The sequence below is a fragment of the Xenopus tropicalis genome, chromosome 7 (genome assembly GCF_000004195.4).
Source record: "Xenopus tropicalis strain Nigerian chromosome 7, UCB_Xtro_10.0, whole genome shotgun sequence".
Taxonomy (NCBI): Eukaryota; Metazoa; Chordata; class Amphibia; order Anura; family Pipidae; genus Xenopus; species Xenopus tropicalis.
The window spans coordinates 21,979,505-22,002,643 of record NC_030683.2 but is presented as its reverse complement, the minus strand read 5'-3'; positions in this window follow the sequence as shown (position 1 = coordinate 22,002,643).

The window sequence follows — 23,139 nt, the reverse complement described above, 5'->3', positions numbered from 1 at the left end:
TCATTTAACCATTAAATAAACCCAATAGGGCTGTTCTGCCCCCAATAAGGGGTAATTATATCTTAGTTGGGATCAAGTACAGGTACTGTTTTATTATTACAGAGAAAAGGGAATAATTTAACCATTAAATAAACCCAATAGGGCTGTTCTGCCCCCAATAAGGGGTAATTATATCTTAGTTGGGATCAAGTACAGGTACTGTTTTATTATTACAGAGAAAAGGGAATCATTTAACCATTAAATAAACCCAATAGGGCAGTTCTGCCCCCAATAAGGGGTAATTATATCTTAGTTGGGATCAAGTACAGGTACTGTTTTATTATTACAGAGAAAAGGGAATCATTTAACCATTAAATAAACCCAATAGGGCTGTTCTGCCCCCAATAAGGGGTAATTATATCTTAGTTGGGATCAAGTACAGGTACTGTTTTATTATTACAGAGAAAAGGGAATCATTTAACCATTAAATAAACCCAATAGGGCTGTTCTGCCCCCAATAAGGGGTAATTATATCTTAGTTGGGATCAAGTACAGGTACTGTTTTATTATTACAGAGAAAAGGGAATCATTTAACCATTAAATAAACCCAATAGGGCTGTTCTGCCCCCAATAAGGGGTAATTATATCTTAGTTGGGATCAAGTACAGGTACTGTTTTATTATTACAGGAAAAGGGAATCATTTAACCATTAAATAAACCCAATAGGGCTGTTCTGCCCCCAATAAGGGGTAATTATATCTTAGTTGGGATCAAGTACAGGTACTGTTTCATTATTACAGAGAAAAAGGAAATCATTTTTAAAATTAGAATTATTTGCTTATAATGGAGTCTATGGGAGATGGCCTTTCCGTAATTCGGAGCTTTCTGGATAATGGGTTTCCAGATAAGGGATCCCATACCCATATAAGGGCATCTCTACAATGTGTCAACTGGGAAAGGCTTTTCACAGGGTTAACACGGAAGGAAAATGGAATATCTTTGAAATGTTGCTTAACAAGTACACAGTACTTCAGTATATTCCCCTTGTAAACACATAACCAGCAAATTACCTGACTACTTAAAAAAAGCTCAAGTGTTTGGGAAAAGTTCCCCTTGGCATGAAGAGCCACAAAAACAGCACACAAAATTTTCACAACAAAAAAAATAATCCAGAACAATTCAGAACCAATAAATAAAAAAAAAATTGAGATTTCATGATCGGTGATCAAAATCCCAGTTCCACTAGCCATGCACTGCAAGGGGTGTGTTAAAAGAAAAATAAGACATCAATAGAAGTGCAAAACTGAAGATGCCATAAAGTTGCTGAAAATGCAATAAATGTAGAAATACAAGTATGGGAGTTGTTATTCAGAAGGCTCAGTGCTCAGGGGTTTGTGGGACCAATTTGTGGGTTTGCAAAACTGACTCTGCAAGAAAGCTTAATAACCATTGCTCTCAATTCTTCTGCCTGAGCCTATCCTGATGGCTACAATATAATAGGTTACTATTTATTCATGATAAACTGTATAAGGGTAAAAGAAGAAATTATCTTGTAGAATTCAGCCTAAGGCTAATGCCACATGTAGCGTATTCTCGGCAAGCTGAAAAACACTGAGTGACCCAAACTCCCCTGTTTAAACTAGCAGTCACTATCTTCTATATACCCACTCATGTCCCCACTCCTGTCCATGCCCCAGGGATGTTGGAGATGCATTGGTCAGGAACTGATATATAAAAGTCCGCAGCCAGGCCCAGACTAGAAACCGGTGGGTTCTGGCAAATGCCAGAGGGGCTGCTGTAAGATGCCATAGACACTCACTATTTATTGGGCTGGGGGGCTGTTTGTGCCTCTGTCTACTTGAAATGCCTGGGTCTATTGTGACTCCAAGTCCAAACCTAGATGGATGCTGAATTGGGCTGTATCTAGGAGTGGGTGTGTGGTTGGGGGGGAGGGTGTGTGTGCATATGTATGTATGTATGTATGTATATACAGTTGGTTGGCCAGCAGTGATAGTAATGGTGGCCCTAGGTACCCCCTTCATGGCTGACACTTTGCACACTGCACTTACAGACCCTTGTAGTGGGCTAATAAAGTGGCTCTTATTTATCAGAAAAGCAGTTTGCATTTTTTTCAGTGTCTCTACAGAAATAACTTGAAAACTATTCTATTTCCACCTTGCAGAAAGCAATTTCTATAGCCTAAATGTTGTGCTTGTTGATTCCTAAGATTGTGCCTACTCCGTGTAGTAAAAACCCTGAGAAGCAGCACGAGACCAAACAGACTAGAAATGCTACTGATATTAAAATATTATAAATATACCCTGTAATGCAGAAACAAAAGTCATTTATTCATTGCCATTCAGTGAGAGAGAGATTGTTTACTTGACTTATTTTATCAGGAACAGGTTAATATACCTTTAATAAGCTATTATTAAAAAATATGAGGTGTGCCTTAGGCCTAAGAATCCCAGACTTATAACACTAAACACGAGCTCCAAATTAATTACATCAATCAAGCATAACTGGACCACAGCATTGATAGAAGCTTTAAGCCAACATTAAGATCATTAACAGCTCAGTGCTTTGTTGCTAGTTGATTTACTGTACTGTATGTCGAGTTTGATCTTTTAGCCCCAGTGGAACTCACTAAAACTTGACATAAATCAGTTGGGTTTGAAATGTTGTTAGTTGATATCGGTGTTAGCTTGAATAAAGTTTCCCTTGAACTGAGAGCCACAGGCCTCTGGGACTTGCTATTTCCCCTGGGTGGCTTCTACATTGGTGGTGCATCTATAAATAACTTCATTTTAAAAAGGTATTATTTCCTCCTGTCTGTCCTGGATACAAGGTAGCAATAGCATTCCCTATTGGCCCAGAAAGATTATGGCTACTTCCATTGATTGCATTCATTAATTAGCAATGAGCTAGTCTGTCCCATTTTGCTTTGCCAAAAAAATTGTAAATCTTTGAAGATTCGCGACAGTCAAATTTGTCGCACGCCGAATTTCCATGGCAAATTCTTGCACCTGTGTCACGAAAAAATCCATGCCTGCTGAAAAATTTCACTAATCACTAATTACAATAGAGAAATGCAAAGGGTGGGCTCTGGGGCTCTGTGAATATTTTTCTGGGAGCTGCTATTTTCCCAAGATGTTCATACATTGGTGTCAGGTCTGGACTGGGATACAAAATAGGCCCTGGCATTCCAAGTACACAGAGGCCCAAACAACCCCCCAGCAGCCCAATAAATAGTGACTGTCTATGGCATCTTACTGCAGCCCCTCTGGCATTTGCCAGTGTAGGGAACTGGTAAATTGTGCCTTTCTCACTGGTAGTCCCCTAGTTATTTGGACATGTATAAAGGGACTTTAATGTAATGGGAAGTAAGTCCCTATTCCTGGGTCATAGCGTGACCTTTTGCAGTTCCACAGTTTGGCCATAAGGTAGCACTGTGGTTTAGTATAAAAGGCTGAGCAGCCACGAGGCTAGAGGCCATTTTGGTGAAAGCTCTCTACCTGAACAAGCAGGTGGGGAGATATTATGGAACCTGGGAGTATGTAGGCCCAGACAGATTTGGCAGCTCCTGTAATAGATCACACTAGGGGGCTGATTTACTAACCCACGAATCCGACCCGAATTGGAAAAGTTCCGACTTGAAAACGAACATTTTGCGACTTTTTCGTATGTTTTGCGATTTTTTCGGATTCTGTACGAATTTTTCGTTACCAATACGATTTTTGCGTAAAAACGCGAGTTTTTCGTATCCATTACGAAAGTTGCGTAAAAAGTTGCGCATTTTTCGTAGCGTTAAAACTTACGCGAAAAGTTGCGCATTTTTCGCGTAAGTTTTAACGCTACGCAAAATGCGCGACTTTTTACGCAACTTTCGTAATGGATAGGAAAACTCGCGTTTTTACGCAAAAATCGTATTGGTAACGAAAAATTCGTAAAGAATCCGAAAAAAACGCAAAACATACGAAAAAATCGCAAAGTACCGATCATTACGAAAAAAACGCAATCGGACTCCATTCGACCCGTTCGTGGGTAAGTAAATCAGCCCCTAGGTGTGATAGACAGGCAGGGCTAGTTAGTGAGCAGCTTCTGGCTCCGATTTGCAGAGGATTTGCAGAGGGATTATAATCCCGGGTGTAATACTGTCCAGAGTAGGGTTATCGGTGTACAGACCTAGGGCTAGATAGTTTATCGCCCAGGTTCCACTGGAAGCCATAACCTGAAAACTAGGGGTAACCCATTGTGCCCTGCGGGGAGAGAGTCATTGTGACCATTTGTCGTGAGTACTGCCTGTTCTGTGAGATGCTACTACCTGCCTATATTATACTTGTACTTACTCCTAAGTGGCTGTGTAAATAAACAGTTCATTGTTCAACATTAAGAACCACTGGCGCCCATTTCTTGAGAGATACAGTAACACAGCTACCTGGCCTCCATATCAAGCGAGGGCTCACACCTGAGGGAATAAGTCTCATCCCGGGTGAAATAGGGTGTAGTTTGTGGTCAACAGAGAAGCTAATTTACCATAACACAGATTGCCAGTCCGGGCCTGCAAGGCATCCTGGGGTTTGTAGGCTTAACAGGCCATTCATTAAGCCATGTAGCCTGTGTGTAGAGACTTCTGTTCCAGATTCTTGAGTGTTTTCTGATTCTGTTATGACTTTTGGCCTGTTCCTGGCCCTGCCTTGATCTCTACCTGCCCTTGGATTTTGTTATCCTTTTATGTGCCCTGCTTTGGAGTCTTGCTAATATGTACCTCGCCTGCATGTTATCTGTATCCACCTTGCCTACTCCATTGCCAGTAACCTGTAGCTGCCTTGCCTGTTCCAGTACTTACCTTGCCTGCCTTGTTAACCTGCCTATAATTTTTAATAAAGTTTGTTCCTGCTAATGGTTAAATGATTCCCTTTTCTCTGTAATAATAAAACAGTACCTGTACTTGATCCCAACTAAGATATAATTACCCCTTATTGGGGGCAGAACAGCCCTATTGGGTTTATTTAATGGTTAAATGATTCCCTTTTCTCTGTAATAATAAAACAGTACCTGTACTTGATCCCAACTAAGATATAATTACCCCTTATTGGGGGCAGAACAGCCCTATTGGGTTTATTTAATGGTTAAATGATTCCCTTTTCTCTGTAATAATAAAACAGTACCTGTACTTGATCCCAACTAAGATATAATTACCCCTTATTGGGGGCAGAACAGCCCTATTGGGTTTATTTAATGGTTAAATGATTCCCTTTTCTCTGTAATAATAAAACAGTACCTGTACTTGATCCCAACTAAGATATAATTAATCCTTATTGGAGCCAAAACAATCCTATTGGGTTTAAATACTGATTAAATAATTGTATTAGCACACTTAAGGTAGGAGATCCGAATTACGGAAATACCCCTTATCCGGAAAACCCCAGGTCCCAAGCATTCTGGATAACGGGTCCCATACTTGTACCAGCTGCCCATGGTTCCTTACAAGTGGTTACAGCCCTGGGGCAAATCTATTCATTGCCACTGGCTACAGATATCACCCTATAATATCTGCTTCACTATAAATCAAACCACCTTAAAAGAGCACCTTAAAAGACTGTATACGGCCAACAACAGTAATGAATACCTGCAACTTTGAGATATCATTACCGAATTATAAATTGTACTGATCTTTTTTTTTTTGTAATTAGCATTGGGGAGAGATTTGATAGCCATAAAAATGACATTTTCTCATATTGACACAGATGAAATTCAAAAATGCGCCGTGCATTCTAATGACGTACATCTCCCCGAGTTTGATTTGACTCCTAGTCACCAATTTAAATGATATAATAACCGCTGAGAAGTAGAGCGTTATATGAATAATCATATCCACCGGCACCGAACAATTCAGCAGATGCACAAAATGAATGTTGAACTTGTCATGTCTGCAATTATATAGATAATTAACCAAGTATCAAAATGCGTTTTGTGACTGTAGGGCAATAACAGTCATACACAGTACTCCAGCACCAACTCCCCCCCCCCCATTCATTTTACCAGGACTCGACGAGTACGAGTGCTTGCTGTATGGTCATGAATTTTAAATGATTCCTGACAAACAATTTATATCCCAGCGCTCCCATCGCTTGAAAATGAGGCTTAAGTAACCTGAATAGAATATGCAGTAATAGAATACCTCTCTGCAGTTGCACGGCACATCTACAATTTTAATGTTTTAGGGTTTTTATGTTCTAATTAGCACCGTAGTAGATGCCGCTGATTTTATTCAGTGTGGCTTCGGCATGAAATAAGTGAGGGGTTTCTGTTGATGGATATATAAAGGTAGTGATAATGAGTGCTGTAGTGCAACGAGGATGTACCTACTTGAAATTCCCAGGTGCTGCAGCTTAAGTTTTATCCTGTAAGGTCAGATCTTTCAGTATCTGATCTTTGTGGCATATTAAATCTCAATTATTCATGCATAAATCATATTATGTAACAGAACGAGCCCTTATAAATAATTATTACTGTAGAGGAGTCCTTATAAATGAATATCGGGGCTGAGGAATTCTCAGAAAATGATTCCGTCTGCAGAAAGGCCAAAGGAGTTAGGACAAATCGGACTTTTTAATGGCTTCATGAAACACCATAGGGGACGGCTAGAGGCCCACAGTTCTTGTCGTGGTTTTAGAAGGCTTTGAAACCACGACTAAACTCATTTCCACGAATGTCTAGTCATTTATTAAGATACAAACAGAAAAAGCACAAACGAAAAAGGACACCGTGACTAGTGATAAGCGGATTTTTTGCCAGTCATTGACCCGCGGTGAATTTTCGCATTTCGTCATTGCCAAATTGTTTTACGAAACTTCCACGAAAATTCACCACTGAAAATTCCCTTTCTTGTTAAAGTTCGGCTTTTCATTCTAATGCACATGCGCATTCCAATGCGGAAGAGGGAAGCATAACGCTCCAGGTACCCCGGGCTGGTGCTGTTTTCTCCTAACAGGGGCACCAGCCCGGAGTACGAGGTAAGTGATTTAAGTCACTTGGGGGTGCCTAACATTTTGGCACCCCCATGTGACTTAGGCTTTCCTTCGCATTTAATCTTCATAGTCAAGATGTAAAAAGAAGTGAGCAGAAAAAGCAGGGTGTTCCTCATAAAGTAATGGAACACAAGGTGATTGCTATTCAGGTTAATTGAGGGACAAGGGAAAGACCATTTTACTTATCTACAAAGCTTAACATCATCTGGGAAGCAAAAGCCATTGTGTGGGTAATGCCTGAAGGTACCTAAGGCTGATGTCAAACGAGGCGTAGGGCGGATATTTTCGGCAAGTGGAAAAACGCTTGCTGAAAATATCCGCCCTACGCCTCGTCTGACATCAGCCTAACAGTTACAAATCCAAGCTGTCATTGCTAATAGCGTTCAGCTGGCTCTGGGAATGTTCAGGTGCCCCTTTTTCCCTAGGAAAGTAAATAGCTGGAAAAAAATTCTTAGAAAGGTGATATAGTTGGGATATTGCAGTTGAATAAAGTACAGGTGTGGGAACTGTTATCCAGAATGCTCGGGACCTTGGGTTTTCCAGAAGAGGGTCGTTCCACAATTTGGATCTCCGTACCTTAAGTCTACTAAAACTCATTTAAACATGAATTAAACCCGCTAGGATTATTTTACCACCAATAAGGATTAATTATAGTTTAGTGCAAGATACTGTTTGTAACTATGGAAATAATATTATTTTCCCTTGTTTGTGGGTATGTCTAAGTTTGTCCTTTTCTTACTGTATTTCTAAAGCCACCTTTTTTTCAATGCACAATAAAATAGCATGAACTGTAAGCTATCTGCAGGGGTAGGTCCTTTGTATATGGGACTCCTGAAATGAGGCTATGGGGTTCAGTGATTATATGTGTCTGTTCATCACAGATAATGAACCTATTTCTTTACTTCATATGGTCACAGTAAATTAAGTTTGAGAGGATGGAGCATTTCTATGCAAATGACTGAACTACCACAGAGCAGCGCCACTGATGCCCCACATCCTTACCGTTGGCTTCTGTGCGGTGTAATCTCTCTGCAGTGCGTAGCTGTGCTATATTGCTTCTTTACTTGTACATTTCTAAATAGATAACAGCTGTAGGCTTTAGTCTGCAAATTAAATCATGTAATGTGACCAGATGAGGAGAATTTGTTAAGGAGCATTACCTCCAACATAGGGAACAGAAAGGCTTCTCCAAATGAAATCGTATCAGAGTTTTTGTCAATATTCATGCGGCAAGTGATGGGTTAAAGAGCCAGGAAGGCAGATTATTAACACAAAAAGGTTTAGGAAAATAGCGCAGGTTCGTTTTAATCCAGTATATATCCCTCGGGTTTTGTTTGGGCTTTGCCTTCAGTTTTGCAGAATAGCAATAGTTTTATTGTCTAGCTGCCTCTTATTTGGGGGGAAATCCATTTCTTTTCCTAAAAGCTTCAAACATGCAAAATATTAGTCTGATCATCTGGCAGTAATTGCATTTTAAGGGGAACTATAGCCAAAAAAATGCGGTTTCCATTTACATTTAGCATGTTTTGGTGACATATAGGGGCCCATTTATCTGAATTTATCCGAATTTATCCCATTTATCCGAATTTTGGATGTTTCTAAGAATGATCTTATTAATAACGATAATTTCTGATGTTCGAAAATTTTACAAAAATTCTTTTAATGGACGTACGAAAAATCATGGTTGTGATCAAGTCATAAAAAGTCATAACATTTTCGTATCCGAACGGTCGTAAACGGCGCAAAAACCTTTCTGACTTTGATCCTTCAGTGCATGATTTTGGAAGGACCATAGAGCTCAATGGCACTCTGCAGCTCCAACCCGGCCCAAGGAAAGTCTCCCATAGGGCTCAATGGCACTCTGCAGCTCCAACCCGGCCCAAGGAAAGTCTCCCATAGGGCTCAATGGCACTCTGCAGCTCCAACCTGGCCCAAGGAAAGTCTCCCATAGGGCTCAATGGCACTCTGCAGCTCCAACCCGGCCCAAGGAAAGTCTCCCATAGGGCTCAATGGCACTCTGCAGCTCCAACCCGGCCCAAGGAAAGTCTCCCATAGGGCTCAATGGCACTCTGCAGCTCCAACCTGGCCCAAGGAAAGTCTCCCATAGGACTCAATGGCACTCTGCAGCTCCAACCCGGCCCAAGGAAAGTCTCCCATAGGGCTCAATGGCACTCTGCAGCTCCAACCCGGCCCAAGGAAAGCCTCCCATAGGGCTCAATGGCACTCTGCAGCTCCAACCTGGCCCAAGGAAAGCCTCCCATAGGGCTCAATGGCACTCTGCAGCTCCAACCCGGCCCAAGGAAAGCCTCCCATAGGACTCAATGGCACTTTGCAGCTCCAACCCGGCCCAAGGAAAGTCTCCCATAGGGCTCAATGGCACTCTGCAGCTCCAACCCGGCCCAAGGAAAGTCTCCCATAGGGCTCAATGGCACTCTGCAGCTCCAACCCGGCCCAAGGAAAGTCTCCCATAGGGCTCAATGGCACTCTGCAGCTCCAACCTGGCCAAAAGATAGTCACAATACCGAAGCGTGAATGAATTTCCAAAACTTTTGTTATCGTTGCGTAAAGTACAGAAAGTATGATTTTTTCGTACAATAACGAACGTATCACAAAAAAGTCGTACTTTTTTGACGATATTATCGTTAACAGTATGAACAGTTCTAAACTTTAGGAAAAAATAAAAAATTTTTGTAATCGTACCCATCGTACTTTAATGAATGGGCCCCATAATATCACTTTTTTGGCTTGGATTACACTGACTCTCTCGACACAAGATGGGCCTCCGCTAAGTGAAAGAGAGAGAAAAATGGGGGGGGGGCTTGTGGAACTACAACACCTTTGCTATTGTGCAAAAATACATTAGAGGACACCAAAGGTTCAACAGAACAAAGGCTTTATTTGAAATGCGCCACAGGGTTAATACTCACAGCACTTGAGGTAGTGTTGGTAGTAGATGATACATGTCAGTTATAGTTACAGGCAGATCCTGTGACACCACTGTGGACATAGCTTTGGGGGTTTAAGGTTCACCTTCAGGGTTATAAGCAAATGTGGTTCCTACAGAAGAAATGGATCAAGACAGGGTCAGACTGGGCCATCAGGGCACCGGGAAAGAACCTGGTGGGCCCCAGCGGCCCAGACCTGATCCCAGACTGCACTCTTCTGGGCACTGGTGTCCCTCCCCTGACGCGTCCCTTACACGCGCTCGCTGGAGGACATAGTATGGGGGCCCTGCAACCCCCAGTCCAACCCTGGATCAATAAGAAGAGTATAGCCTAAAGTACAGAAGTCTTTTCAATTGTGTGGACTTTAATTATATGAAAGAGGAGCTTGAAATGTTTGATTTCTAAAACTTAATATTGTTTCCTGGAAAAGCTAAACTTCTAAAAAAAATTCCCAACAATGTCCATGTAGATGTTTGTTTTTTTCAATCACAATGCCCTCCCTTCCCCAGGAATTTAGTCTTAATCGGAATATTATAACAACAGGTAAACATTTTGCACCACATTGTATAACCTATTGCATCCAAATAAATTGGGTTTGAAAACAAGTGAACAATAAATGCTGCTTTCTGATTGGTTGCTATAGGTTTAATATGAAACTTTTAATTGCAGGTATGGATTCTATTACCCAGAATGCTTAAGGGCTTTCAATTGACATAAACTGAAAAGTTGTTTACAATGACATTTTCTTTCATTATGCAACAAATAGTTTTTGTGTTGAGGACCCCTTTCAAGTAAAAGCCATTTCTCTAATTCACTGAAGCTAGTATGTTTTTTTATACAAAAGAATAAACCTATACACAAAAGAATAAACCTTTTTATTTTGATCACAACGTCCTTTTTAATGTTGTAATAACTTCAAAATAATATGCTGGATAGAAGTACTTAGAAACTGGATGTTTTGTAGAAATATTTATGCCTACTCCAAAAAGATTGCTTATAAAGAGGGTAAAATGCATGAATTGTCCCTGTAGTACATGAATGGAAAGGCTAGGAGTTAGTTCAAAAGACAGGAAAGTATTTGAAACCACATAAATGGCCCCGAGCAGATGGTGTTTACGCAAGGGAACTAAGTACAGAATAGCCAGACCACTGTTTTTTCATAAGCAGATTATTTGAGGCTTGGAACTCATGATATTGGCTCTTTCCATTTGTGGTGTCATTATTCAAAAAGTAACAATTTCTCTGCCAAAAATACATTTTGGATAAAATTATGTATGTTTGAGATATATCTTGGTGATTAAATGATGGAAAGGTTTGCAACAATGGTCCTACAGGTGTAGGCTAATACAAGAGACAACTGTGAGCACAAACAAATCCCATAGCTGTACAGGTATGGGATCCCTTATCCGGAAACCCGTTATCAAGAAAGCTCCGAATTACGGAAAGGCCATCTCCCATAGACTCCATTATAAGCAAATAATTCTAATTTTTAAAAACGATTTCCCTTTTCTCTGTAATAATAAAACAGTACCTTGTACTTGATCCCAACTAAGATATAATTACCCCTTACTGGGGGCAGAACAGCCCTATTGGGTTTATTTCATGGTTAAATGATTCCCTTTTCTCTGTAATAATAAAACAGTACCTGTACTTGATCCCATCTAAGATATAATTACCCCTTATTGGGGGCAGAACAGTCCTATTGGGTTTATTTAATGGTTAAATTATTCCCTTTTCTCTGTAATAATAAAACAGTACCTGTACTTGATCCCAACTAAGATATAATTACCCCTTACTGGGGGCAGAACAGCCCTATTGGGTTTATTTCATGGTTAAATGATTCCCTTTTCTCTGTAATAATAAAACAGTACCTGTACTTGATCCCAACTAAGATATAATGACCCCTTATTGGGGGCAGAACAGCCCTTTTGGGTTTATTTAATTGTTAAATTATTCCCTTTTCTCTGTAATAATAAAACAGTACCTGTACTTGATCCCAACTAAGATATAATTACCCCTTATTGGGGGCAGAACAGCCCTATTGGGTTTATTTAATGGTTAAATGATTCCCTTTTCTCTGTAATAATAAAACAGTACCTGTACTTGATCCCAACTAAGATATAATTAATCCTTATTGGAGGCAAAACAAGCCTATTGGGTTTATTCAATATTTAAATGATTTTTAGTAGACTTAAGTTATGGAGATCCAAATTACAGAAAGATCCCTTATCCGGAAAACCCCAGGTCCCGAGCATTCTGGATAACAGGTCCCATACCTGTACTAGATTTTCATAAGGATTCTAATATGTTACCATACAGAATGCTGCTGATTAGCAGACACCAAAAAAGTTATTTTTAAAAAATGAATCTGCACCCAAACCTACCTATGGGTCTTATTGACCATTTTGTTCCTGAATGTTCTGTAAATCCTACTGAAGTTCCTGGACCCGACTGTCTGACAACCCGACTGTGTCTTCTCTAGCTGTCAGAAGTGGAGCTTTCTTTACACTTTCCAACGTCCATACCTGACCCTCACATGTGACCTTTTCTTGCCTCTCCAGAGCTTCCTATACCTCTGATGTTTTCATTATTTCACCTAGCCATTTCCTATCCTCACTGGGCTCTTCGTCCCTCTCTTCCCCCTACGGATAACTAATGCAGGCAGGCTTGAGCGTTCCATTGAATGCATCTCCCCCCTTACGCGCAACTGCAGGGCCTTGCGATTGGATGATTCCTTTTTCATTTTACTTTTTATGAAGGCGTTTAAAAGATAGCGTTCAAGAGAAGAGGAAAGACGCCTGCCCTGTTAAACTTTAGTTGATACGCTCGTTCTGGTAATACCACTTCACTTTTGAAATGTTCTTTATAACAGTATTGTAACTGTTAACAATAAAAATACAATGGCAGGTGTTTAGGAAAAAAAGTGTAATAGGTGTCAGTATCGCTTTAAGCAATATTGGCTTCAAATAGAAACGTGAAGAATAGAATGGTATTTATTGGAACAGTGCTCTAAAAGTAGAACCTAAAGTGATCTCCCACTGAGCTTTGAAAGCTGTCTAGATGTCTTGCTCGTAGCTGTGTGGATAACTATTTCTGTGAAATAAAAAAATATTACTGTTTGTTTCTCTTCTATAGTGTCACGATTACCATTGGTTAACAATTACCACTGTTACGTAACTTATGACCAAGAGAAGAAGTCAGGTTTATTAGCAAGGCAGGGGCAGGCTAACTCATTAGGGGTCATTAGAACTGTAAGCGCAGTTGTGGGGCACAGTTGCATGAAAAATCCCAATCAGTAAAGGTCCTTCCGACAACATGTGCTCCTTGCACCTCTGTATAGTTGCACTCAGCTCCACTGCCTTCCTCCAGCTTCCTATTGGAATTGAGGGCAGTTGCACCTATAGACACAGGCCACTGTAGGAACCCCGATGCTACTGCCGCCTTTGAACCAGGCAGTAGCTCCAGGGTTCCACAGTAGCCTACTGTATGTCAATTGCCACAGTGCAATGCCGAACACCAATAATGATGCCAATGAGTTAGAAAATGTTCAGACCAATTGTAGGGGATGCTTTAAAATTGGTGAAGTTGCAGTTGTATTTCAATGTAAACTGGATGCAATTGTGCTGAAAGTCTGGCAGGACCCATTTCTGGCATTTGGTGCGAAAGTGAAGTAAGCATCAAGCGCATCTCCCCTGGCGACCATATTTACACTCGATTGGATTCCAATGATTGCATTAGAAATTTGCACTTCACATGATGAGGCGGTAAATGACTCCTGTTGTGTAGATAGATTGCGTGACTTTTTAACCTGGGGAACCTGGGGACAGCTCACAAGTTGCAGATAATGGGGGGCATTTATTAAAAATCATATTTTTTTTTTTAGGTTTGCGTTTATTCACATCTGAATTTGTTGCGGGAAAAAAAGCATGACTTTTACACAATTTATTATGCAACAAAACAGCAATAATTCCAAATGCAAAATACACCAGCTAAAACTGTAGAGATTACGTAGAAGGCAACAGAAGATCTTCGTGATTTTGGGGGGAGGGGGTTCAGGTTTTTTTAGCCACGAAAAAACTCAGTTCCAAGAATGGCAGTCATTTATCAAAAGACACAAACGAAAAAAATACGGGGGAAAAAAAACCCTCCCCCCACCATTATCAGCAACCATTACTCCGATTTTTATTAATTAGGCTACCTTATAGGGAAAAAAAGTGCGAAACTGTAAAAATGTTTTGCGGCAAAATAATCTGGTGTGCAAACTTTTTTGTTGGCACGTGTGACAATTTTTGCAACACACGTCAAAAACCAACACAAAAGCCATTTTTTTGTGCATCATTTTCTTTACACATGCGACAATTTTTTTTTTTGACAAGGGCGACAATTTGCAGAAATCCACAAATTCATGCCTGGAGAATTATTTTGCCTATCACTTAAGACCCTAGTGATGAGCGAAAAATTTGTCGCAAAAAACGTTGCATTCACATCAAAATTGGCACGGTCGTGGCAAAAAATGGGCACTTTTTTTCCACATATTTTCTTCGTTTGTGACTTTTGATAAAAATGACTGCTGTTCTTGGAAATTTTTTCCTGATTTTAGTTAATCCCCCCCCCCCCCAAATGTCCCAATCAATCCACAAAGGCTCAGGTTGCATGTCCCACCCCGCCAGTCTATAAAAGCACAGAACACTAACAGGAAAATATAAACGGAAATTTCACAGAAAACTTTCTAATAATCGGAATTTCCTCTTTGGTGATTTGCTATTCTGGAAGCATGAAAGCATTTAATCTGTATTCAGTTGCTGCCAGTGCTACACCTTTACTCACTCTCACAGATACAACATTATCTTTTATTCACTGCCTCGGTGCCTCACAATAAATGCATTTATGTTACTAAAATAAAATATGTGCATTTTTTTCTCACAAATGGATTTATTTACAGGTACTCCATTTTTTTTTTTTAGAAATGTGATGATTACTTAAGTAATGTAAATTCTATGACCCGGAATGCACAGCTCAATGAACTCTTAGAAGTCTTCTAACCAGATAGTAATAAAGGGAAGATTCTGCTATAAAGTCATTTGTATATTTATTCAGGGATATTTTTTTCTAGTAATAACAATAAATGAAAAGCTTCAAGGCATTCTAGGAAGAAACAGATGTAGAAAACACCATATTTGTTAAGTCCCGCATCTTGGGGCATCGTTATTAATATTCAATATCACGTTTATTATACAATTACAAGAAAATCACAGAGGAAAAAACGTGATCTTGAATTCTTTTACACTTTAAAAACTCACATTTTTAAGATTTATTTGATGGAAAAAATATTGAATATTCAAATGGAAAAAATAAACTAAAACCTGTCAAGCTTCTTAATTTTGTTATCGAAATTTTTTTGAAAAGTCTTGAAAATTAGTAGCCCGGAATAGCGAGCCTGGAACAGGTGGAGCGGAGCAAGGCCATGACAAGGGTTAAATAAGGACCCAAAAGGAAGCTGGTGTATAGGATGATGGGAGTTGTAGTAATAAAGGAGCAGGTGGGAGGAGAGAGAGGCCATATAAATAAGTGAAGCTGGAAGACGGCAACCATTACCTCATGGCAGCTGAAGGGAGAGGACAGCATTCCCGCCCACCCGCCCTGGAGTAAGGGATTTGGGTGTAGTTAATATGTTGGTATTGGTTTGATAAGTTGCAGCTTAAGCGTGGTGGGGCTGCCCTAGGGGGAGCTGAAAAGGGGCTAAATAGATTAAGGTACAGGTGCTTTTCTGGAGAGAGTTTGGTTGTGGAGGCTTAGTCACAGGCTTGAAAGAGTTCTGCAAGTGTCTACGGTTAGTTTAAGGTTAAGTTATTATAATGGTAAGAATTGTAATGCAGCCTTCAGCAGCTAAATGTTATTTAACTATGTTTATGTAATTGGTGTAAAGTGTATTGGAATGAAACATTGATTACAATTTGTTATGTTATCAATAAAATAAGCTACGGCCTTTCTACCCAGAAAATTGCAGGTCTGTGTTTGCTTTTGTGGGCGGGTAGATAGGGGTGTGGGTTAGGAGAAAGGAGGACCGTGATTGCAAACTCCCCATGTCAAGTAAATTAGACTTTTGGGTTAAAAAATTCTGACCTGTTTCGCTTCACCGAAAAATTAGCAAAACACATTTGTTGCACAACTTTTTTGTTGTGCTGTTTTATTTTACTCAACTGTGCCCATTTAGAGACCGCATCTATTTTGAGTATTACTGGGCATTATTTAATGATTGCCTCATTTTAGGGCCAATGAGAAAATCATTTTGCATAGCAAGGACTTCCAGCTCAAGCTTGGACGACACCACGCCCATTTTAGCGTGACCACGGCCAATTTGCCACAACCGTGCCTATTTTGATGCCACTGCAACTTTTTTTAAATCTTTTTTTTATCTTATGATAAGGCAGAAGTGATGGGTGAAATAATTCTCCAGGCATGGATTCGTGGATTTCCGCATTTCGCAAGTGGCAAATTTTTTTGCAAAAAAAAGAAAAATTGATGCCTGCGTCAAAAAAAATTGTTGCATTTTGAACAATTTTGAAATCTTTTGCCAGATTCGCAAATTTTCCGGCAAAGCGTAACAGGACGGATTCGCTCATCACTATAAGGTACCCTAACTAATAAAAACTGGAGTAATGAGGGAATAGGACAATGTTCATTTAATTGTGATTGATCAAGTGATGATAGTTTACCTAATTATATAATACATTTAAATATAATACATTTACTTACATTCTTACTTTGGTGCCGATATAGATTTAGTTTTGGCACTTCCAGAGTTAACGAATCATTCTGCAGAAGGCAAGATGCAGTGAGTCAAATCTGAATCATACGGCCGGCCCGGCTTTTGAACTGCTGAGGTTCCTCCAGGCACAATGCTGTCAATCTTGCCCATGGTGCAAAATACCTGTCATGGAGGCATTCATATGTTAAAGTCATGCATCAAATAAAAACACATTATAAAAACAATTGTAGGGAACTGGTAAATTATGCCTTTTCCCACTCTGTGGTCCCCTAGTTCTCTAGACAGCTATAAGGGTCCTTAATGTAATGGGAAGTAAGTCCCTTGTTCCTGGGTCATAGCATGACCCCTTGTGCATTTACACACTTTGGCCATAGGGTGTCACTGTGGGTATAAAAGGCTGAGCAGCCATGAGGCAAAAAGCCATTTTGTGGAGCTCTCTCCACAAGAGGAGAGCTCTACTCTGAATAGGTAGCTTTAGAAAGAATAGGCAGTTCCTGTTATAGATCACACTAGGTGTGATAGACAGGCAGGGCTATTTAGTGAGCCGCATTTGCTCCAACCAGGATTGTAGAGGCATTATAAGCCGGGTGTAATACTGCCCAGAGTAGGGTAACAGTGTACAGACCTAGGGTTAGATAGTGATCACCCAGGTTCCACTGGAAGCATATACCTGAAAGCTGGGAGTTAACCCCTTGTGCCCTACAGCTAAAGGGTCAGTGTGACATATTCTTGTAAGTACTGCCTATGCTGTGAAATGCTACTGCCTGCCTATTCTGTAATTACTCCTAAGTGGCTGTGTAAATAAACAGTTCATGGTTTCAATGTTAAGAACCACTGGCGCCCATTTATTGAGAAATACAACACATATCCACCTGGCCTCCATACAAAGCGAGGGCTCACCCCTGAAGGATACAGTCTCATCCTGGGTAAAATACGGTGTAGCTTGTGGTAATTAAAGGGCTAATTTACTATAAGCTTACACAATTACAGAGACTTTATCGAAATAATTTAATTAAATCTGAGCATTGATAAGATAAGAAATATTTCTTCTCAATCCGCATATGACAAGAGCTCTTACTTACACTATATCTGCCCATAAATACTTTTATCTCATTACTGTATTTTTATTCTAAGTCGAAATACAGATTTGCAACTGATCAGATATTACATGCAAAATGGATATTCAGCAGAAATGACCAGTTGTCTATGAACATTCAAGAGAGGATCCATTAAAAAAAAGGCAATGGGATTGTTTTTCCCTTAACATGAATCTGTGCTAGCCTAGTTACCATCAAGTACCAGGTATTGTCTTAGTAGTACCAAGAAGAAGCAAATCAGTAGAGAATTGTCTGTTTAAATAGGGCAGTATAGGAAATGGCATTGCCCTATTTCAGAGGTTTCAGGATAAATGATTCCTGGATAATAGTAAGGACCTTTATCTTGAAATCATTTATCATGAAACTTCATTTATCATAAAACTTTAAAATACCCTTTGCAAGGGAGAGAAATATAATCTGGATCCTGGCTGAGCTGAGCTAAAGATCCTTCTTCCTTCCTGCTCATTGGCAGTTTAGGGCCACTTGTATCATAGGATGGCACTTTATTCTTCAGACATCACCAGCACCATGGTTGCACTGGCACCTTGGATACTGGGAAAAATCCTGGTGGGACCTGTTTCCCTGCCTCCTGCACTCAACTTTCCTTCTTCTCTTGGAGAGTTTTAGGCAGAATAAAAGATGGCTGTTTATTCCACCCTGGAACAAATGGCAATGTTTAAATTTTTATACCAGAGGTGTGGCTTAATTAAAGTAGCACAGTTTGGAGTCAGGGACTGTGATATGGAGCTGTGTGGTGGATTTTGATGCAGAGGCCTGTGGCTCAGTATCTGGTCCACAAGCCACTAATAAAGGGCCATTTTAATAAAGGTACAAAAGGGGCATTTGCCCAGGGCTCACCAAGATAGGGGTCCAACCATCAGCCCTTTTATTTGCTATACCTTTTTACTTTATTTATTGAGTTGACCCAGGAGGCCCTGGGTCCACTGGCACCTTAAGTTAACATGCATACAATTACCTATCATTTTAGAGCAGGCACTCAATGACAAGAATTCCACACAGGCATGTAAAAGTATTTGGGTTCCAAAACAGAATTAGGTTTAGGCTACCCCTGTTTTGAAATAAATCTACCTGATTTTTACATTCCCACCTTGAGATTTGCTCAGTGAGTTCCTCTCCCCAAGCTGAAGGCTCAGGGCATTGTGCCTCTGCCTCCTCCTGACTTGTGGTGAGTTTTGGACAAAATCGTCATAATTTAACATTACCTATACCAATGTGTACCTCAGGTAAGCTGGAGGATCAAACAGTATCTCCAGAAGACCACTGTAAGTTGAGGACCTGCAATCCACCAACAAAGGTATAAAAAGAAAAGAATGCAAAGTCAATGGAAGAGAACATCTGATAGTCAAGCAGACTTCTCAAAGTTTTCTGCTACACAGAACTCCTTTACTTTTCATGTAATTATATGATAAAGGCAGTCACTTGGAGACGCTAATGCGGTTACTGGAGTCAGCAAAACAACAATGGATCAATTTGTGTACACGCAACAACCAAGAATTTTTCTTACACATCATATTAACATAACATTACCCATCTCCCGTGTGTGAATTACCGCCTAATGGAGCTGGGCTCCAAAAATATAACCATCTATCTACGGCTTTCAAATAAAATTTACTATGTAAATGACTGGAAAATATCTCTTCCATGTATCTTTTCACATCATCTTCCAGCAAACCTTCCCTTTACAGACAGCTATTATACAATTATAAGCATATCCAGTATTAGAAAGTTGATGTAAAAGCTGTTACTACGGGATACCTAGACACTTATTATACCCATGCTGCATGACTGATGATACCAAAATTTCCACAAAGAATTGTAGTAAAGCCAAACTGAATGTAAATCCCAATTTGTATGTATAGATATAAGCACAATTGGTAAAATTGCATCATCTTTTTGTGCAGGGCTTCACATTCAGCTCAGAGGAATGATAGGAAGTAAATCAGATCAAATACTGAATGCAGAGCAGCTCTTATAGAATTCTGTGTTGGTAGCACCCCCAGACATACACAGGTTTGCACACATTTCCACAAATAAAGTAAAAGTAAAATACAGTAGTTTCAATAGTATTTGCTTTAGGGTTGAAAACTCCCATATACACTTCTCTTTTCAGCTCTGCTGCTCTGGGCCCTCTCTGGGGGCTGTAGGAACCAGCAGGATGTCACTCTGTGAGATCATAAAGTTATCAGTGCAGTCTGAACCATCACAGAGATGCTAAATATCTTTTAAGGGGATGTAAACGCTCCCTAAAACAGACGTTTATTCTCCCTTTATCCCTCCCCAGTCACCATCACACTTTAATAATAGGTGCAAGGGAATTTCTAGTGAAATCAACCTTACCAGGGATACAACAGCCATCCAGTGGTTACCTAATATATTGGGATTTCTGTGCACTTTTTGTTTCCCATATCTCTAAAGACTGGATAATCTTTAACTTTGTGCTATACAAATAGTTTAGCTCTTCTAATGGTGTAAAATGTAACACACTCAAATTGCTATTGGAAAACATGTTTATTATTACATTAAAGGAGACATTGGATAAATGGAAAAAAACCCTAATTTTGTAGGCAATTATAAATAATATATGGTGCTGGTTTTACATTGGTCTAAAATTGAATACAGTCTGTAAATATGGCCCCTTTATTGGAGCTCCCTATAGATCCTATCAGGTCTCTGTCCGTGTTTGAAATGAAGGCTGGGCGTGTCCTAATGGACCCTGCCAGAAGCACAGCAGGAGGGGATAGCCAATCACAGCCCTGCACTCACACAAGACAGGCTTCAGTTCCCTTTCAAGTAAGCCTAGCTGCTGATTGGTTCCTCTCCTACAGTGCAGTGAACTGAGGGCCGCCGCCCCCCCTGCACATTCAAAGAATTCAGCCAGCAGGAAGTGGAACAGATGGGCGGGACTAGTAGGGTTTGGGTGGAATTTCTCAATAAATCAGTCCTTTTTTTAAGCACAATCCTTCTATATTTAGAGGAGTATAATTCACTGGTACACTCTTAATTTTTATATGACATCTCTCCTTTAAATAACACAAAGTAGAAGCAACAGCTGATCCCCCTTCTCCCAAGCTCCCAGCCATGTAAAGCAGTGACCCTTCCAGTGTCAAACTATTTTTCAATATTACACTGTATTAAGTTAATTAAGTATTAAGTTCAGAAGTGAGTGGTAGGAGCTCTAGTCCAGCAGTCTAGAAGAGAGTAATACTGCTATGGAAAGGTCCCGACGGGGACCGAAACGTAACGTTGGCTGTTCATGTATTTTTCAATATATAATTAATTGTTTGCAATAGATCCGGTGTTGCTGGTCTTTTTTTCAATATTTAAACTCTTTTACCGTGCACCCGGGACCAGGATTGAAGCGGTGTGCCACCCTTGGCTCGATATATATATATATATATATGTAACCCTTTCTTGGCTGTAACAAGCCACTAGCATGGCTAGATAGGTCTAGAGCATGGGGTACACGTGACTCAGTCCTTCAGGACGGGCCTTCGCTATGTGGAAGTAACCAAACGGAGCTATGGTGTAGTGCAACTACAACCCACTGTAGCTGTGTGCAGTGCAGAATAACAAATGGGAGCCAGAAGGTTTTTGCAGTTGAACAGTAGAACTGGTTTATTGTCAGAGACAATCAATTTGCAGGGTTATGCAATATACTCACACACATCAGTTAGCATAGCATTTCTCTGAGGACAGCACATAGGTAGTGTACACCCGCTCTCTGGAACAGTCAGCTGGATACCACACTCCTCAGGCCCCACAGCAACTCTGGATCAGGGTTCAGACTACCTGCCTCCTATGTCTAAACCGGGGCCCTACGCTAAGGCAACAGTGCCTGTCTGGAAGGGACTCCCACAGCTGCCAAACTGCTCGTGCTTTCTTCCCTCACTATCTCACTTTGGGGTGTTGGGGGGCTCAAACTGACTCGGAGCTTTAAAGCGTGAAACCTTGTCAGATGAGGTGCGAAAATGATCTTTTAATTTCATATTACGCTGAAATCTATGAATGTCAATCATCATGTCTAGTGCGTGTATTCTTGATGTGGGGACAAAGGATAAACCCTTGGAAAGGAGTGACAGTTCAGAATCAGTCAGTGTATGGGTACTCAGATTAAACACTACTTGTTCCGTGTTCTCAGGTTTCTTACGGAACGGGTGTTGGTGCCCCCCTCTCCTCTTATGGGGGCGCCCCCTACCGGAGGGCGGGTGTTTAGCCCTAAAAAACCAGCCTCAGAGGAGGCTTGTGTATTAGATGGTAGTTGATGGACTGGTGCACGGAGCGGTCTCCCTCTGCGTGGACCTTGTTCCCTCACGGGGGTGTCTGAGTCAGAGGAGGTGTTAGTGTAGGGGGAGGAATCAATTCTATCTGAGTGTGTGAACCTGTTATACGGGGCCCTCCTATCTCTGGACACAGTCTCCCCCCAGTCAACCACCTGTAAACCCGTCTATTCTGGTAATCTGTGTTAACAGTAGTCACTTTCTGTTTCTTAAATTTATGTAATTCTGCTGTATAATGAGTGATCTGGTTTTGTAGTTTATCCAGCCACTTATGTTCTTTATCATTCGTCAGTATGGAAAGATGTGCTGATTCAAAAGCAGCGATCTCTATATTCTATATTCTCTAGTCTTAAGGTTTTTACTGACCTCTTCTATAACCAGAAGTATTAAGTCCATGGAGCATTTATTGAGGATCTGGCACCACCTCTTGCAGAAGTCAACGTTGTTTCGTCCAATAGTAGGGATGTTGCGAATCCTAAAGCCTCTCGGTATGTGTTGTTTCTTGTAGAAATCAGACAAATATATGCCGTGTAGTTTGAGGTCTATTTCGCGCTGTTTAAGCCTCAGGAGTTGGTGATAAAGATCGGTGCTGGATGATAGAGGGGTAATGTTTCATCAAACAAAATGTCAGCAGCCTCAGCATCAGAAAACTGAAATCCGGATAAAGGAATCTCCACAACCTCGCGTCCATCAGATGTTGCCATAGTCAGGTGTGCTCAGTAGAGGGATATTAACGGTGTTCATAGGAGACAAAATACTCGGGTGCACTATTATCTATGATTTTCAGGAACAGGTGAAAACAGGCACTCACGTATAATGAAGTAATAATTTGCCTGGGTGCAGTATAAAGTGAGCATACAAAATTAGAAAGAATATGCCGCACACTCAGGTCTTAGATGCAAAAAACTAAAAATTTTTTATTTGGATCAAGGACTGACGTTTCGGCCACACAAGCAGCCTTTCTCAAAGTGCAGATGTGGCAATCAAACCCCCCTGATAAACCCAGCAGTGGCAAGC